At 38.1% G+C, this 18123-nt stretch overlaps 1 pseudogene; it reads left to right on the top strand.

Annotated features, from left to right (window-relative positions):
- Window positions 1-328: 328 nt before the first annotated feature.
- Window positions 329-8665, top strand: LOC103701830 (annotated as a pseudogene).
- Window positions 8666-18123: the final 9458 nt, after the last annotated feature.

Genomic DNA, 18123 nt, shown 5'->3' on the forward strand with positions numbered 1-18123 from the left:
GAAGCAAACGCGTTATCAATTTTCCAAGCTGCCACGACAAATTGAATTCGACATATTTTTATGTTCCAACCTACCAACAAAGTAACCCGGCCTCGGACCAACTGTCCAAAATCTAATAACCGTCGCTGCACGGCCCCATTGGAAATTCACCCAAGAGGTTACGAACCACGCCGGTTCGTGAATTTGCCGGAAATGCACGGTGGACACCTCTAGCTTTAGCAGACCGGTTTGTAACGTCGCGGGGAATGCACAGGAGACACCTAACTTTATGGAAATCTTATTAAACCGACGAAAGAGGGGGAAGAGAGTGGAGTTCTTCTTCGAAGCAGCGGCGCAGGGTCCACCGAGGGTGAGGTAACGGCAGGAGGAGAGTCCATAGCAAGGCTTGGCTCCGTTTCCATCGCCTCGTAGGAAGGCATAAGACGGAAGGGGCTTTTGCTTCGCATTGGCGTTGCCGTTTCGCTAGCTTTAAACTCACGGCGTTACATTGCCGCATTACTCGCCGCGCCCTCCTGCTTCATTGCGGGTATTTTGTCTCTTCTTCCCTCCTCTCTTTGCCCCCCTCCTCCCAGCCGTCCCCCTCCTTCTCTCTGGCTCGATCTGAGACCCGAGAGAGGTGGAGCGAAGAGAGGGAGAGGGGACGAGGAGAAGAAGCGAAGGAGGGATCGGGAGAAGCCGATGAAGGTCCGAAGCGGCGGCGGCGGCTGTGGGGAGAGTAGAGTCTCGGCGAGATGGATACTGATTGCCTGTGTCGTCGGCTTCGGCGTTGGAGTACTGTTTGCGGACAGGTGGCTTCTTTTTCGTTTTCAGACTGCTCTCATTCTCAACTCAAATCTCGTTCCAAAATTACTTACCGAACAGAATCAGGATCTCGATTCGTGACAAAACCCGTTTTGTCGTTATTTTTTCAAAGATTTTTCCCCCCCTATTCCTTGTAGCGATTGTTTAATCGGTATATATTTTTTTTCCTTCGGTTCTTGAGCTAGTTTTACTACATGCTCTTTCTTTGTCAATTTGATTCATTTCTCTTCTGAAAATTTGACTTGTTTTTTGTTTGTTTTCTTTCTGTTTTTTTGCTGGTTTGATTGGTCTAATGGTTGGTGGTTTGATGTGGAAGGTTCTGGACCGCCCCAGACTCGAATGGCCATATTACCTCGAGGCAGCGGCAGGAGAAAGAGCTGCAGCTCATCTCGGGTGAATGCACCACGAAAAAGGTCAGCCTTGATTCTCACAGCCAAGTAAATATTGTGGCAGATTCTGTTCTCCCTAAGCTGAATTCTTCTCTAATTTTAAATTATTATTGACATCAGAAGCCTCGCCTGGATAAGGATATAATGGGAGAGGTGACCAAGACCCACGAATCTATACAGTGCGTATAAGAATCTTGAATAATGTCGCTTTGGCGTAATTTTTTCTCCCTCGTTCTCAAGAACCGAGTTCGATCAAACTCATGGTCATCTGATTGTTGTTCAGGTCTCTGGACAAAACAATAGCTACGCTCCAGATGGAGCTCGCAGCCACTCGGAGCTCTAAAGAGTTGATGAGACTGGATGGTCACCCGTCAATCCCTTCATCCAACCAGCAGAGGAAGAAGGCTTCCGTTGTGATCGGGATAAATACTGCATTTAGCAGCAGGAAGAGGCGGGACTCGGTCAGAGACACCTGGATGCCTCAAGGTTTGCTTCTCCCCAACCCTCCTAATAACCCTTTTTCAACGATCACATCATTGTCCAGTTAGAATTATGCTTGTTTTGCCGTCTTGCTTTAGTGCTCCACATGAATTTTTTTGGATCCATAAACAGTCAAAATGTTAAATCTAACTGGATATAATAGTTCATGGAGAATATGCTCATTTTGGACTCCCTGGTCTCAGGGGCGAAAGAACAAGGATTTTAAGTATCTGAATGTTTTAGTACTGAATGCGATTTTATATGGCAAGCACATGAATATGCTGCAATTAATATTTGGCTGTTGCAGTAATAATCAAAGTAAACATTTGGTCGTTCATATTTATAATGAGGTCTCAAAATTCTTGAAAATGTTGTAAGAACTTCTAATTCTTTTTAGTTAGCTTCACCTTTTTTACTATTTTTTATATTTATAATAGACCTTACATCACATGCCTTTCCCCAGGTGAAAAGCTCCAACAACTAGAGCGTGAGAAAGGAATTGTCATCCGATTCATGATTGGTCACAGGTAATTTATAAGTACAGGCTAGTTTCTGAGTCAAAATATAGTTTCTTCCCGTATCTTCGATTTTTGGTGGATGTACTTAATTATTTGTCCAACTGTATCTGGTATCTCTTGATATAGGAAATAGAAAACCATGCTTTGGGTGGAATTATAATTTCAAAGACAATAAATTTTAGGAAGCTGGCATTCATGTTAGGAAGGAAGATAGTTAAAATAGTGAATGAGTAAATGAAATTGGGATGTGTTGATAACATAGAAGATAATCTATGAATAGATAGAGATGAAATTCATTTAGAAAGGGGTACTGGAAATATGAATGGCAAATGGTGCACAGATTTGAAAATATTAAATATGAAGCCCAATAATACATTTGATACTCAAACTTGAGCTGTTTATGGTATGTTGTATTAAATACCAATTTTAGGAAGAAAGTTGGACATTAGCTAAGCTTTAGAATTTCAAAAGTGAAGTTAGATTGGTACTAAATTTGCAGTGGTCGTTATACCTTATTGATAAAAGATAAACATCTAAAGACATGAAGGGTTTATTTTTCTTTGGCGGCATTGACATAATATCTATGAAGTACAACATGTTCCAGATAAAGTACTTTCTCAAGTAGTGAAGTGATTTGACTAAAAGTGCCAAGATATGTCATGCCTCTTACCAAATATTAGGAGTAGTTATCTGCAATTGATGGATTTCCATGGTGCATTCAGGCAAGGTTTGCATTATGCATTATGCATGAACGATATGCATTTGTGATCATATAGTGTGTTAGTGCAATGCCATATTTCCTGAAATTTGGTTGATTTTATAACTTACCATTTTAGTTGATCTTATGAGTAGGAGAATAATCTAATAATATTGCACCATGGCAACGTGCACACACATGCTCACACCATACATATATGAGTTGTACTGCACACTTTAGATTAACTCCTAGAAAAAAAAGTCTTAAACCCAAACTAGTTGGGGTCGGCTACAATTTCACGGGGAATCAAACATCGTGCCTTTTGCATGCAAAGTGAGCGCTCTACCATATGAACGACATCCCTTCTTTTATATTCATACAATGTGACTTAGTTTTTTGTTGGTCGTCATCCTACCGCAACACTCCGTTACCCAGCCTTGGGATTGGCTATGTATAAAGTATTATGTATTAAGCACAACATAGGAGGAATTTTCTTGAAAAAAAATTAACAATTCAAAATTAATGATGACCATCCAATTTGAAAATCTAAACTGTTAAAGATGTTTTACACTATAAAAAATGCCTAGAAACAAAAACTCATTTGTCTTTTGTGATCTTTAGCCTAGCATTAAGAGGGCATAGAAATGAACAGTTTAAATAGCACATACTATGCTTTGCTATGATCTAATCATCAAAATATAGTGAATTTAAATCTATCCATATTTTAAAATGTACAACAATGATCAATGTAAGTTGATTTTCAATTTATATATATTGCATCATGTATTTTAGCATACTAGTGCAATTGTTACCATTTCATTTTTGTGCGCACTTGATGCATAGGCTAGAGACCACCAAAATGGATTTTTTTTGTGGCTAGAATTTTTTTTATAATGTAGATCATCTTTAATGATATGGATCTTCAATTTGAATGATGCATATTGGTTTCAAGATCATTAAATCTTTTTTCAAGAATTAATGTAAAGTATGTAATCTTCTTTCTCTCTCTATATATATCTATATATATATTGATTTTAAAAATGATTAGCATCAAGATTCGCAGTCTTGGTATCACATCATATACAGGTGCCATCTTGTTACAGTGTCAGTATGTGATATAGTACGAGATGAAAAGATGTACCGAGCATCGATATGGTACAAGATATGTATTGATTCAGTATGCCCAGTATAGTATAGTGCTAACCGGTACAACGTACCTTAATTAGCATTATTGCACCATCTACATGGCATGCCAGTTGGCCACCACAAGAAGTTGGCAAAAGAATGCTTTAAGCATGAGAACCATAACTTGGGGAATGACCATGTCTGATCTTGGTTGATGTAATGTTGCCTTGGAGGCTCTAAGATTGCCTTTGTACTGTCTCCTCTAATCATTTGTGCAATCTTATTTGGATTTGAAAGACAAATGTCTAAGAATTAAGGAAGGAGGTTGGAAGGGTGTGCCTAGGTCTTTTAAGGCTTCATGTTGGGTAAAAGAAAAAAAAAAGATTCATGGTATCCATTCATGGAGAATAATGTCATTTTTGCTGTTTTTTATGTTGCTTGTACTACCTGGGGGTTAGGATGGAGACGAAGATTTGGGTAAAGGATGTTGAATTCAGAAGAAGAGGTGGGTAAAGAATACTGAATTTATTGTTGCCAGGTAGCCTTAGAACAAGGAGGGCCGTGGGGACAACTTTTTGAAGAGTTTGCTTGTCTAGATAAAAACTTGGTGGATTTCATCAATACTGGTATCATGGTAGCATAGAAGTTCTTGTGTAGACGGGGCAATAGCCCTCGGAGGGTGTCAACCCCTTAAGTATCAAAATAGAGGGAACCACAACACTCCAATATTTTGATGGAGAAGAACCAACAAGATTGATAGAGGAGAAGGAAAGGGATGGTATGTTTAAGAACTAGGTCAATATCCAACAACAATTTCACTTATAAATAACTTAGCATGGAGGAGAATACCGTAGACAGCATGAGCAGTATGTTTACATGTATTGCAGATATTTACTAAGTTTATTATGCTAATATAGTTAGCTAATCTAAAATGAGGATGATATTGATGTGGGTTGGGTTAAGAAGTGTTTGATCTAATTTTACAAATGAGAGGTAGTTGGTAGGAAATGTTGATGAATTTTATTGGTTGATCTAATTTTTGATTCCTTGTAATGAACAAATCTACTTGAGGTTGACAAAATAATGGGTAAAGATGTTAATGTTATGTCTAAGCAAGGCACGGATACTCCTTATTTTGACCTACTAATCTTGACCTAGTTGGCAGCATGATCTATTTTATGTTTCCTTTTATTAAGCTTCAAAGACTAGCGTAGTAGCCGGTGATACTGGACATGGCAAATTTGGGAAATTTTGTCATATGCCGCTACAACACAACACAATATGCATGGCTAATAAATCCTTCTTATTGGACATGCTTGCTTTCCCATCATGCTACTTCAGATAGCCTGTAGAATCCCGAATCACTTGATCATGTGATCAGATGGTTAAGATTAAAGCTTCCTTTCTCCTTTCTTTCGTTCGAAGGAAGCATGCATGGCTCACCTCAGGAGAATGAAGTTACATGAGATGGAAAAGAAAAGGGCCCCAGCCAGTCTGGTGATTGGACAATCCAAAGCACTCCAGAAATTCAACCTAATCAATTGCTGGATCCAATTAGTCTACATAACAGATGAAAAAATGGGGGATAGGGCCGGAGGCTCACCTGGTTCTCGTCCACCTCCAAGCACCTATCTCTTCCCAGAATCCTTTTCTCCTCCCCCCTCCCATTCTCTATTTCCTTTTCTTATTGTTCTTCTTCTTGATATAGGCAGAGTCTTCTGTTTGTTAATTCCCCTCATCAGGACAAGTGAAGGATGGCACCCAAGCTTTATAGTTTCATTGGTGATGCCCAACATGCTCTTCTACATTGTGAAGGATTTGAAGTGAGGGAGATTTATCTTAGCCATCTTTTCAGAATTAAAAGAGTTCTAGTAGATAGATTGTGGTCAAAGTTGGAACATTGTAGTGCTTTGATAGAAGAGTTGGATTTACATGTGATTTTGTACATATGGGGTAGGGGTCTAACTTTTAGTATGTAGTATTTTCATTGGAAGTTGTCGTGAATTGCTTGACGGATCTTTCATGTAGTAATGAGTTTGCATTTTTAACACCACCTTTCAATAGCTTAGATTGCACATGCAAGCGCGCATGCACATGCAGACATGGAGAGATATTTGGATCCAAATTGAGTGATTAAAATAGAGGAAATAGTCAAGAAATAAAATTTGAAAATGTGATGACCAAAGGAGACAAAAAATATGAACTACTTCTGGAGAAAGGCTTTGAGCTTGAAGGAGTTTGACAACATAGAGAGGGTGGTGGAGTGGTTTGAAAACTTGAGTTAGAAAGACTAGATCCTTTGCATATTGAAACTAACCGTGGAGTAACTAATATGACATGAAGAGAAACTAGGCTATCAAGGTTTGGCTGAAACTGGAATGCAAAACCTTATTTGTCGGGCTTTGGTTGGAACATTTTTATTTGATTACCTGATTATGATCTGAACTGACAACCTGACTGATGATCTGACTGAGCTTGGGTTGGGTTGATCCAACATGATAATTATACAATCAGGAATTATTGTATATATATTGTTGATAGACATTATATATCCCTAAAGGGGTAGGCCTATTTTGGTAGAGCTTCCACCAGAGAAGATATATGTTTTATTTGCCTAGAGGGATTGATCCGATTACTTGCTCGCTAATTTCATGAACACCTTCTTTATTCTAAACTTCTGTTGAGAATCTTGATCTAATAGTGCAGCCAAATAGGAGCCTTTAACTATTAGGTATGAGTAATTCTCCCTCTTTAAATCCCATCCCCACGAAGTCCTGCCCTTCATCACCAGTCCCTCCCCCTGCCTTCTCTTTCAAGAAATCTATATTTAAATAAAGTGTGTTTAAGTAGAAGGAAGTCACCATGATACTTGGTTAACAAATTATCCATTTGTTCTGTCTTGAATAACTAAATCATGCATATCTTTCCACTATCATCCTGTAGGGTTGGTGGAACATTTTTTTGCTGGCTTTTCACGTTTTAACTTGTTTATTTTCTACTTAAACTATTTTCTTTTCAAACGTCTCCCATGGTATATGTTGCTTTTTCTTCGATTATCCCTGTGAAGACTTTTCTAGCTATTAGCCATAATCTGTTACAATAATAAATAGAGGCAGCACATTTACTGCTGGACAATCCAATGCTAACCACAGTTATTTCTATGCAGTGCGACATCCCATAGCATTCTTGATCAGGCTATTGATGCAGAAGAGGCTCAGCATAATGATTTCCTTAGGCTGGTGAGGCATATTCTGCGAGTGTTCTGATAGTAAGAATTCCAGACTTAATGAAATCATATTTTATATGCAACCTGACTGCGTTTGCTCATTGTTACAGGATCATGTTGAAAGGTTATCATGAAACTATCTGCAAAAACAAAAATATTTTTTGCTACTGCAATTGGCCCAAATGGGATGCCGACTTTTATGTCAAGGTGGATGATGATGTCCATGTTAATCTAGGTTTGTACTTGGACCTCAATTATTGAAGATTTTCCTCCTGCTGCACTCATGGTTGACGAAGATTGCTGAAATATTTCATCCATACTGCAGGTATGCTTGCTGCTACTCTTGCTCGTCACAGAGCAAAGCCCAGGACCTACATTGGGTGTATGAAATCTGGCCCTGTTCTTTCTCAGAAGTAAGCATCTAGTTATTGTTCACATGAAAAAGTTATATTTTAAGAGGAAAAATGTTAATAATTTTTATGTCTGAATGGTTCATATGTGTTTTAGGAATGTGAAGTATCGTGAGCCTGAATACTGAAATTTGGGAGAGGAAGGAAACAAATACTTCCGTCATGCAACCGGGCAGATCTATGCCGTCTCGAAAGATCTAGCCACATACATTCAATCAACCAGTAAGAATAGGGCAAAATAAGATATTTTGGTATGGCAGGAAATGATGATAGCATTCTGATAAGTTGGTTATTGTGCAGGCCTATACTGCACAAAATATGCTAATGAAGATGTATCACTTGGCTCTTGGCTTATTTGGCCTTGAAGTTGAGCACATAGATGAGCGTAACATGTGCTGTGGAACTCCACCAGGTTGCAGCATGCTTCTAGGTTATTGTTGTTTCTGATGATTCTCTTCCAAATAATGTAGTAATCTATCATTGCTTTTTTTTCTGCAGACTGTGAGTGGAAGGCCCAGGCAGGAAATGTGTGCATTGCAATCATTCGATTGGAGTTGCAGCGGGATCTGCAAATCAGATGAGAGGATGAAGGAAGGTTCATAAAAGATGCGGTGAGGGAGATGATGGCGTTTGGAGTGCTCTCTTCTGATATGGATTTGGTCTTAGTTAATGAATATCAGATTTTACCTGGTCATCTAGTTTTTTGCTTCCTCAAAAAGAAAAGAGAAGAAAAATGGTCATCATTTAGCCTGGCAGAATACACGAACCCACCTCTGGACTAGAATATACCCTACGCTTTAGCTAAATTATAGTTGAGATACCTCGCAACTGAATCCTTTTATATACACAATACCTGGTAGTTACTAAAAGCCTTGATAATAGGAAAACTGGGAAGTTAAAAGCATGGAATTGAGTTTTTTTTTTTTTTTTAATTTAGATTGTACGTAAACATCTCAACAAGTTGGACACTATTTTTTTGGATACCAGTAATAACAGTGCAAACACGGGATTTCTCCATTAAGTTGTACAAATTTCATCTTGTTTCCAGTCATAACAATAATACTGACCATGCTGACATGTATTTTAGACTGCGACATCACAGTGGCCCTTTCTAGGGTTTATGCTGAGAGTATTCTAGTGTAAACTAGCCGCCCTTTGGCATGGGGAAAAATAAGTAGCAAGAGCTAGAACAGTTGATGGATCTTACTTATATCGATTTTGGGTTGAAAGTTCATGCTTACATCTAGATTCAGGTCTTGGCCTATACCTGCTCATTATTATCATGGCATTCTGTCAGGTTGTGCATTTTTTAGGGACAACTACTTTTGTAGCTTCGCTTATCTTTGGTTGCATTGAATGTACTGATGATCTGTGCTTGTGGAAGGAAAGCATTCTGTTGCTGATTATATCATGGATGAGCAAATGAGATGCTGCACCTGGGAAAGGGCTCATGTCCAAGCCTAAGTAGTAAATGGGTTGAAGACAGCTTTCCAAATAAGTTGTAGATCATTGATGATGTTCTACTTGCACTTCAGCATCATATGCTATCTATGGCATCTCATATCTACGCATCATATCTTATTCTATTAGGGTCCAGGGAGAGCCTTCTAGAAAATTTTATACAATTGATTAGATTTAAGCCCTGCATTCATGCTTTTTATTCTCTGCTGTCCACTTCCTTCATTTCACCCAGCCACAGTATCATTTCTCGCCAAGTCGTAATTCACAGATCACCAGTGCTTGTCATTGCACATTGTTTCCTCACTCTTTATATTTTATATATTTTTGAAGGAAAGTTCCCAATGGAATGCCTGCTTGAACATAAGTCATGGAATTGTCTAGCCTTGTTCACTGTGAAGGCTGCCATATAATGAGCCATGTACCTTTGAAGTCTAAGGAGCGTTTTCTTATTTCTTCCTCAATAGTTATAAACTATTAAATAATTTCCTCAAAAAAATAAAAATAAAAAGTCAACGGAAAAAAGCCCTTCTATAATTGAAAGTCGCTTTCTGCAGCATCTATGACTAGTGGAAACTTCTTCATCCATTATAAACAGTTAAATCCAAACATAATTAAATTACTCTGCCTGGCATTATAGATGCATTACCCCATCACAAGAACATGTAGCATCTTGTAACAGAAATGAACAAATTATGGATCTTCTATATTTAAATATTGCCATTTTATACAAATTTGCAGCAATGTTAAAATGCAATCATTATGACCATTAACGACACCATTTATATGATCATAAACATATATGATTCAGTATGTAACAGCAGTCATATGTGGACCCTAATATATGTTCATAATGCATGGGCATGCCCCAAAAATTGATGCAGTCTTTGAATGTCAGAACAGATATATAAACATCATCCCCGAGACTCTTCTCAGAAAAGCCATTGTCCCTAAGTGTGCTGTTCATCAAATATGCTGATTCTACCAATTCATGGAGTGTGCTGCAGTCTTGTACACTCTGTAGAAGATCAATGGTGAAAGATCGAAGTCAAATGGATTGTCTAAGATCACCAGATTGGAATGATGGGCTAGTAGCTTTCCCTTAGGTCAAGGTGGAGCCCTCCAGCCAGAATCTCAGCTCATCTTTTCAGCATGTTAGAAAGTTGAGGAAGGAGGGCTCCCTTTTTGTGCATGATGGATGGCATTTGAAGAGACTGTTGACTTCCTCATTTCCATATTGGGTGGTTGCATTTAGTCAACATGGAGTGAGAGAGAAAAACAAGACAGCCCTTGTGATATCTTGCTTCCCTACCTGAAATTTCTCTTCATATAGAGTGTCACAACACAAGGAAGTTTCCTTTCCTTAAATGCAGTTACTTACCTATTTCAGAAGGATATATAATAAATACGACATTGTTCTATCTAGTGTCACCAATTATTGCTCGTCAGTAAAATTACTTAATATATAATAAATATTTAAGTAATTTTTAGTTACTTAAACATTCTTTATCTTGACATAAATGTAATGCATTTGGAGTGAACCGCTCAATAAGGTTATCAGCATTATTATTATTATTATTTGGTAAGAATCCTGCAATCAGTCCAATTGTTTTCCATTTGCGTTGTCTGAGAATATTTTTTAATAATTTCTATTTACTAACTCAGCTAGCTCCGATGCACATTTTTATGAGCCTAATAATTTTTGCTTTCATCCAGTTGACCTTAAATTTATGCAGAGTAATCAATAAAGATTCAGTAATAGGTGAATAGTTTTGCCTTTGCCTAAGTCAAATCTTTTTAGCAAAAAGAATTTTTTTTAAGCTAAAAAGGACAGTGTTTGAGAGTTCCTTGTATCAGAATTAGGGCTTGTCCTGGTGATTAAATTTCTCTGCTTTGCACCCAGAGGTTCTGGGAGTCTTGGTTTATGCATTTTAAGTATTTAAACCTGAGTTATTATAATAAGAGTTGATCTCCATCCCTGTAAACAAAGAGTTCCTTGTATCCTTGGTTCCATGGTTATATTTCTAGCCTAGAGTTTCCATGGAAGAATTTATGAGCCTTGAAGAAGAAGCATTCAATAGTGACGTTGCATTCAATAGCATAGCATAAGAGGGTGCATACCAATGTTAATTACAAGGATATAGACATGTGGGCCCAAAAATCTCTCTATGGTTTTGTTTTTGGGCAAGCATCTTAAAGTAATTTGTGGTTTTATTTAGCAGTGATAGAAAGATTAAAAGAGAAGGCTTGTCTTCAGTCTTCACTCCAGACATCAGAGACCTCGTAGCCCAAGTCTGTGACAAATAATTGGAGATAAATGTTCCTGTTCGGATATGTCAATGGCCCAAAGAGCCCTGTTGGAAACCTTAGCTCTATGGCCAAAAGCTGATTGAAGTGGACCCTCTAATTATGGCAGTAACCCTCGCACTATTTGCATTGTAGATGCATGGTAATGATCGGAGACCGTCTTAGTCTTCATGTGGATTAACATGAACTCCTCATGAACAACTCTATAATCCTGCTTCTATGGTTTAGAATGCAGGTTAAGTCCACTAAGCAGCATTAATCTCATTTCCACTATAAGCTTGAGTGTTATAGATTGACATTTTTCTTAAAGCAAAGATACATTGATAATTTTATTCTATGGTGAGTCAAGAAGTGGCCATACACCAAACACAAATATCAAAGGTATGCAACATATAATGTAAACCCTCAACGTAGTTAGATGCATGGTTGTGAGGCCATGTGTTAACATTTCCATATAATGATGTGCATCTTACTTCCATCCAATTGTAATGCTCTTTTCTTAATAAATGCATAATTTGAAATAAAGTCTCAAATAAGTGACTGGGAAAACAAGTATTGTTGTAGTAATAAACACGTATAACTAATTACAATATGAGTATATGTATCAAATCTATTTCAAATAATCACAATTGATGTGATCATAGTGGCATGTACCTAAGGTGAGTGGTTATGCACCACTAAAAAAAAGAGATCAATCTTAAGGCATCAAATCCACATCGATGTGGAGATTATGCAGCATGCTCCCATTGCGAAGAAAGTAGTGACATCGGAGGGGAAAAAAGGATATAAATCATAATCCCACTTTAATCACACCTCATGCATGGTTTACACTGTTAGTAGAAACTTGTTAAAATATGCATGCAAGCACACACGCAGTCTACTTATTTTATAAAGAAATCTTTGGGCATTTTTTGAATGTTTTTTTCTTGGAATATACCTAACGAGATATTTAAGAAGCTGCTGTCAGGAAGATAGAATGCTACCCATACAAGATTTGATTCGATCCATGATCATGTAAAATGGTGGACTCATCCGTATGAGCAATTTAACCAATTGTCTGAAACTATAAATAGCTTTTCTATTGAAAGCAATCAACGACCAGTAAAGAAAGAATTCAGATTAAATGCATGCTTGGAAATATCCTGCATCATAAAGGATGGGGAGGAAATGCCCGTTATTAATTTGGTTAGCTTTCCATTGAACTTGATCAAATAATGTGATGCAAAACACCTAACCATCATTTTCACCATTTTTTTTTCTTTTGAAATTTAAAAGACACCAAATAAGTAAGAAAAAAAACATATAAACATTTGTGCCATATTCACAAAAAAAAAAAATCCATGAATTAGGGCCTTCCCTAGTGGCCATATCTTTTATCTAGCAACTGCCTAAGTCATTATATGTGGATATAATTCCCTCTCTCTCTCTCAAAAATAAATAATAATAAATAAATAAAATAAAGTTTATGCCTTATTTGAGAGAGAGAAAAAATGCAAACTTTTTTTATGCAACTAACATGGCTAGAAAACTGAATTTTACACTGGTCGCTTACTAAATATTTATGAAAACTTTATTTGAGAGAGGAGAGAGAGGAATAAGGCTTACTAATATAGCTAGAAATTTTTTTTATGAAACTTGTTTTTTATGCTTAGTCATATCTATTATATGACTAAGCAAGCTAGACCTTTTTTGAGAGAGGAGAGAGGGAATTACTAAATATTTTCTTTTTCAAATAATAAAGAAGAAAGAAACGCTCCATGCTTTATTGCCCACCAATCCTCGGTGGGAACATGAACTTCTTCCTCTCCTCGGTGGGAAGGTGGAATCCACTTTTAAAAGCCTCTCTAAAGCACTCTCCAAAATATTATAACTTAGCTCTTGAATTATTGCATGGTAAGGCAATCTAATGATGAGCAAGCCAATCAAACAAACATCCACCAAGCTATCATGGCCCACATGGCCCCAATAAACCTCATCAAAACACAGTATGCTATAAAGGGAAGGCTTGCACATCTCTTAGACATATTTTTTAATGTGATTTGCTTTTCCTTTTGATTCTATTATCTGTTTCTTTTTTTTTACTCTTTCTAAATGGCACTAAAATGCTATTTGCATCATGTTTAGTGTGATTATTCTCCATACATAAAATTTGGCACCACATATTTCACGTAAATTAAAACTTAGGGCATGTTTAGGAAATCCAGCCTAAATAATTCATTGGATCATAAATCTTGCTGGACATCCTACTGGATCATGGATTATGGAGTTTGTTTAAACAAGGCCCATACCAACCAGATTCCTCTTCAGGCGAAATTCTATAAGAGAAAAAAAAAGACTCCATAGTTTTTTTTTTTTTATCCTAGGATGGGCTTTTAGAGAAAAAAAACTGGCAGGTTAATAGGCTTGATTTATATAGGAATTCAACCTAATCCTGCTGAATTTTCCAAACAGATCCTATATATATGGTAATATTCACCGATCACTTCTTTCAATTAGTTTTTAATTCAGCAAACTTCCTTCCATCCTGCTTCACAAAAAGAAAAAAAGAGAAAAAAAAAATCTAGCCGCATGCATCACACATATCAACTACTAATAGACTGTAACAATAGGAGTCAATTCAAGGTTATCATGAGGCAAAGTTGGACCATGTATAATTGAATGGCATGTGGCTACATGAATTCAGACATCATTTGATGGTGACAACAAGAGCCGAGGGTGCAGAAGAGTCAAACATCTCAAAAGACAGAAGCAAAGTTTAGTGGCCCAAGTCAGAATTGACCCCATTTTCTCATCCCCCAATATGATGGTGGGAGAGAGAGAGCCCTCCGACCCTACGAATCTCTCTCTGATAAACATGGGCAAAGACACCCTCCAAAACTACGGTGGCAGAAAGCCTCCTCCACTCTAGGACAAAGCAGTGCCCTTTAGGCTGGATGGAAAGCAGAATTCCATTTTTCCACACACCTCCATTCATTATTTCCCAACACCACCTCTAAAGAATATATAAAAGGAAAAAAGAATCTCATCTCTCTCCATCATCATCATCATAATTGTTAGCCACCATGCATGCACTTCAACACCATGACTTCCTCAAAGAATGGCAAAGTGGCCGGATAGATTAATGGAGGAGCCCGCCACCGATCGAGGGAAGAGGCCAGTATTGGCAGCCATTCTATGACGAGTGGTTGGTGGGCTCGGAACCCTAGTCCCAGCCATTGTGTCCATGTTCGCCGATCATTGGCAAGAGCGGCTCAATATATTTGGAAGTCTAAGGCCGTTTTGTCTTTGAGGCCTTTTCTGCAGTGGACCGGCCTAAGGCAAACTCATATGAGCAATTTTTTTTTTTCATTTTGCCTTTGAGATCTTTTTTACAGTGGGTCTTTTTTGGGCCGGAGCCTTAGGCGACCGCAGTCGCCTAAGAGTTGGGCCAGCCTTGATCACTAGATAGTTATGCTTCCGTGTTGCATGTGAGATATCTAGGAGGAATTCTTTACGGAGCCGGCATTTATCTATTCCCATCAGCTGCTAATCAACGCGAGAAACAGCCTGCAAGGGGGTGTTTTGACAGCCTACAAGGGCATGTATATTATTAGTGGCATGACTAGCTAGCTTCTTTCAACTTGCTAATTCCACTTCAGGCTGGTGCATGAAGATATATTGAAGGGCATTATATGATGCCCAAAGAGGATGGCTATACAACTTACAATATAATAAAAAAGAGAATTTGTATATAATTTTTTTCTTATGGGTTCTTTAAAATATAGTTAATTCATGTTACTGTTTATTCATGTTGCAATTAGTAAGTAATGGTAGCATTTAATATACAAATTTATTAATATGTTTTATCAAAATAATTTAAGATTTTAATAAATTATTAATACAAATTCTAATCAAATCAGTGACCAAGACTTTTGGCGATCAACTTTCATGTAAGTTTAATATCTACACCTTGGATCATTGCCTAGACATTGTGCATTCAATATGATCTTGATTGTGGATTTTATTCCTATCCTCTGTAATTTTGTCATTTATACTAATTCATATTATTGAATTTCACTCAAAGTTCTATTTATATCCAAATAATTTTTAGCTTATATCTGTATTTCTTTGTAGCAAATATGGATATGCTTAATATATGATTGACACCATAGCCTTTTAAAATATATATGAATACTAACTTGTTGAATATCTATATTCATATCCATGCTTACTGAAAATTATTAATTAACACATGGCCAAGCAAATACGTGGGTGCATCGAAGATCAACACTCAGATAATTATATCGCCAATGTGTCTTTCTCCTTTTTGTTTAAAAACCAAAAATCCCAGGTTAGAATGCCTCAAAAGAACCACAGGATTAAAAATCATAGGCTGAAATGAACAGGGAAACAAAGCCTCACAGGATGCGAGAGCTGCACACCTATGTAATAATGAAATGGATAATACCAACATTGCCCTTCTACATCACTGCACTAATATCCTTTTTTATACATGTTTTCATTTGATCCCTCTCTCTCTCTCTCTAGTAAAATAGAGTGAAGGGGAACGAACAAATCAAATAGGAATTAAGCGACTGGATTCCCCAGTTTTAGTGAATAAGAGTTCGTCGAAAAGGTTTTAATGAAGAGAGTCAATCTCCACACTTGCCACACGTGTCTGGACGAGCGAGGTACGTAATGCCATTTTTATTTGATTAAAAATAAAAGGAAACAATGAGATTCGGTGAGTAAAAGTTGCTATGGTTATGGGAGGATCCAGGTTAGCTGTTTGCACCCCAAAGTGCTGCATATATAGCACTCGTTGCATGAACGATCGTCAAATACGATATGCTGTGTATGATATACAAGGCTTTGATACGCTGTTCATCTTCTGGTAACAGCCATCGAGCGCTCCAGATCACTCTGCGGTGCCGCAGACTGGATCTGTGCATGGCTCTTATAAACCGTCGGCCATATCATCGCTCATTAATGAAAAATTAGAGGTAGAATCTGGTCTGCGGATTCCGCGTATCGAGTACACTGAATCTCCCTCCTATAAAAAGTCACCAGCATCGGCCAAGAGTTCCATCTGATCTCCTCCCATTCCATTAAACTCTTCCATATCTTCCCATACAACTGAAAAAATGCCGGGGGACAAGAGGATGAAGGTGAAGAAGGGATGGTTGGTGGTGCGCGTGGGGCTCGAAGAAGAAGAAGGAGATGGTGGTTTCAGGAAGTTCATGATCCCCATATCTCATCTCCGCCACCCTCTCTTCGCCAACCTTCTCAACGAGGCTCAAGAGCTCTACGGCTACCAATCGCCAGGCCCGCAGGCTCCCTTGCTCAAGACTTCCTCCACATCCGGTGGCTCATCGAGCGCGAGTCGCTGCACCTCCGCTCCTTCTCCCTGCCCTTTTGCGGACAATGACAAATAGTATCGTGCAGCGATCCCATTCTCCTTCTCTCTATCTCTCTTGTTTTGTTGGATAAAATGTACGGATAGTACACATCTTGTACGAATACATCCGATAAAATAGACAACAGATAAATCGGACCACAATATTTCTTCAGAATGCTCCACGACAAAAGCAGGTTATGGTCAAATATATGGAACCTTCGTTTTAGTTTCCACGGTGTGTGACCACTGAGGCAAGCCCCCCCATATGGTTATAAAGAATCAGGTTATTGTTGTGTTCTTTAAGATGCAAGGAAAAGTGCCTACCTAAGGGAGTTTTTCTTCTTGATGTCAAAATTTTACATTTAGGTGGAACTATCATCTTATTTTGGCGTATTACATTAATTGAACGATTTCCAGAAGCTTGGATCCAGATTTTTCTCTAAAAGGCTGCTCATTCCATCATCGGAATCATTTCTTTTTCTGATAAACATGAGCCCACCATTATATAGTACAAACTCTTCTGACGACGCTAGCAAATTTATCTTCTTTTATTTATTCTCAGTCCTGCTACGGGACAAGTTACAGATTGTACTTCTATTTTAAAAAAGTTTGTATATTTCTTGGTTGGTAATGCTATTGTCAACGTAGGCATTGGTTAGAGTTCAGTTCATCAAAGTATGATGAAAGGTCACAAAAAACCTACTCCGGACCGAAAGATAGGCTTAGCACCCCATTCTCGGTGTCCTGCAGTTTCTTTATTGCTGCTCCAGCCGTGTCGACTCATCCATTGCTGTAGTGCAGTCATTTGGAATCTATACTTCAAATCACCATTCTTTCCTTGGTTGCTACAAGGTGGTTGTCTGTGACATTCTGAGGCACTTCTTTTCTTGAACACTCGTCCTTCATGAGCCAGATCTCCAAACTAGAGTGCTCAAGATTGTTAAAAAACACACAGATGGGAGACCACAGAAAAGGTGAACTTTCAATTTTGAGATCGCTTTATCAAATAAAGCCTTTGGTTATGTAAAGCTATTGGAGAACCAGGAGAAAATTATACATTGGCATGCCGGTCTATGAGCTGAATTATGGCCGCTAAGGTTTAAGCCCAAGGATTATTGGCCTGATCGATGGCTTGCCTTCGAGTTCCTCGCCATGTCATCTAGACGTCAGGTCATTTGACCCAAGGACATTACTGGAAGCTTCAGTATCAATCACCAGATCTAGGGTTGGTTTCAGGCTAACAGTAGCTATAACGGAGCCCCAATGCTCTTTGACCTTACTCGCCGATTTGCTAACCCTTTCTTCCCCGGGTCTCGGCGATCACCACACCACTTA

This window comes from Phoenix dactylifera, chromosome 9 (genome assembly GCF_009389715.1).
Source record: "Phoenix dactylifera cultivar Barhee BC4 chromosome 9, palm_55x_up_171113_PBpolish2nd_filt_p, whole genome shotgun sequence".
Taxonomy (NCBI): domain Eukaryota; kingdom Viridiplantae; phylum Streptophyta; class Magnoliopsida; order Arecales; family Arecaceae; genus Phoenix; species Phoenix dactylifera.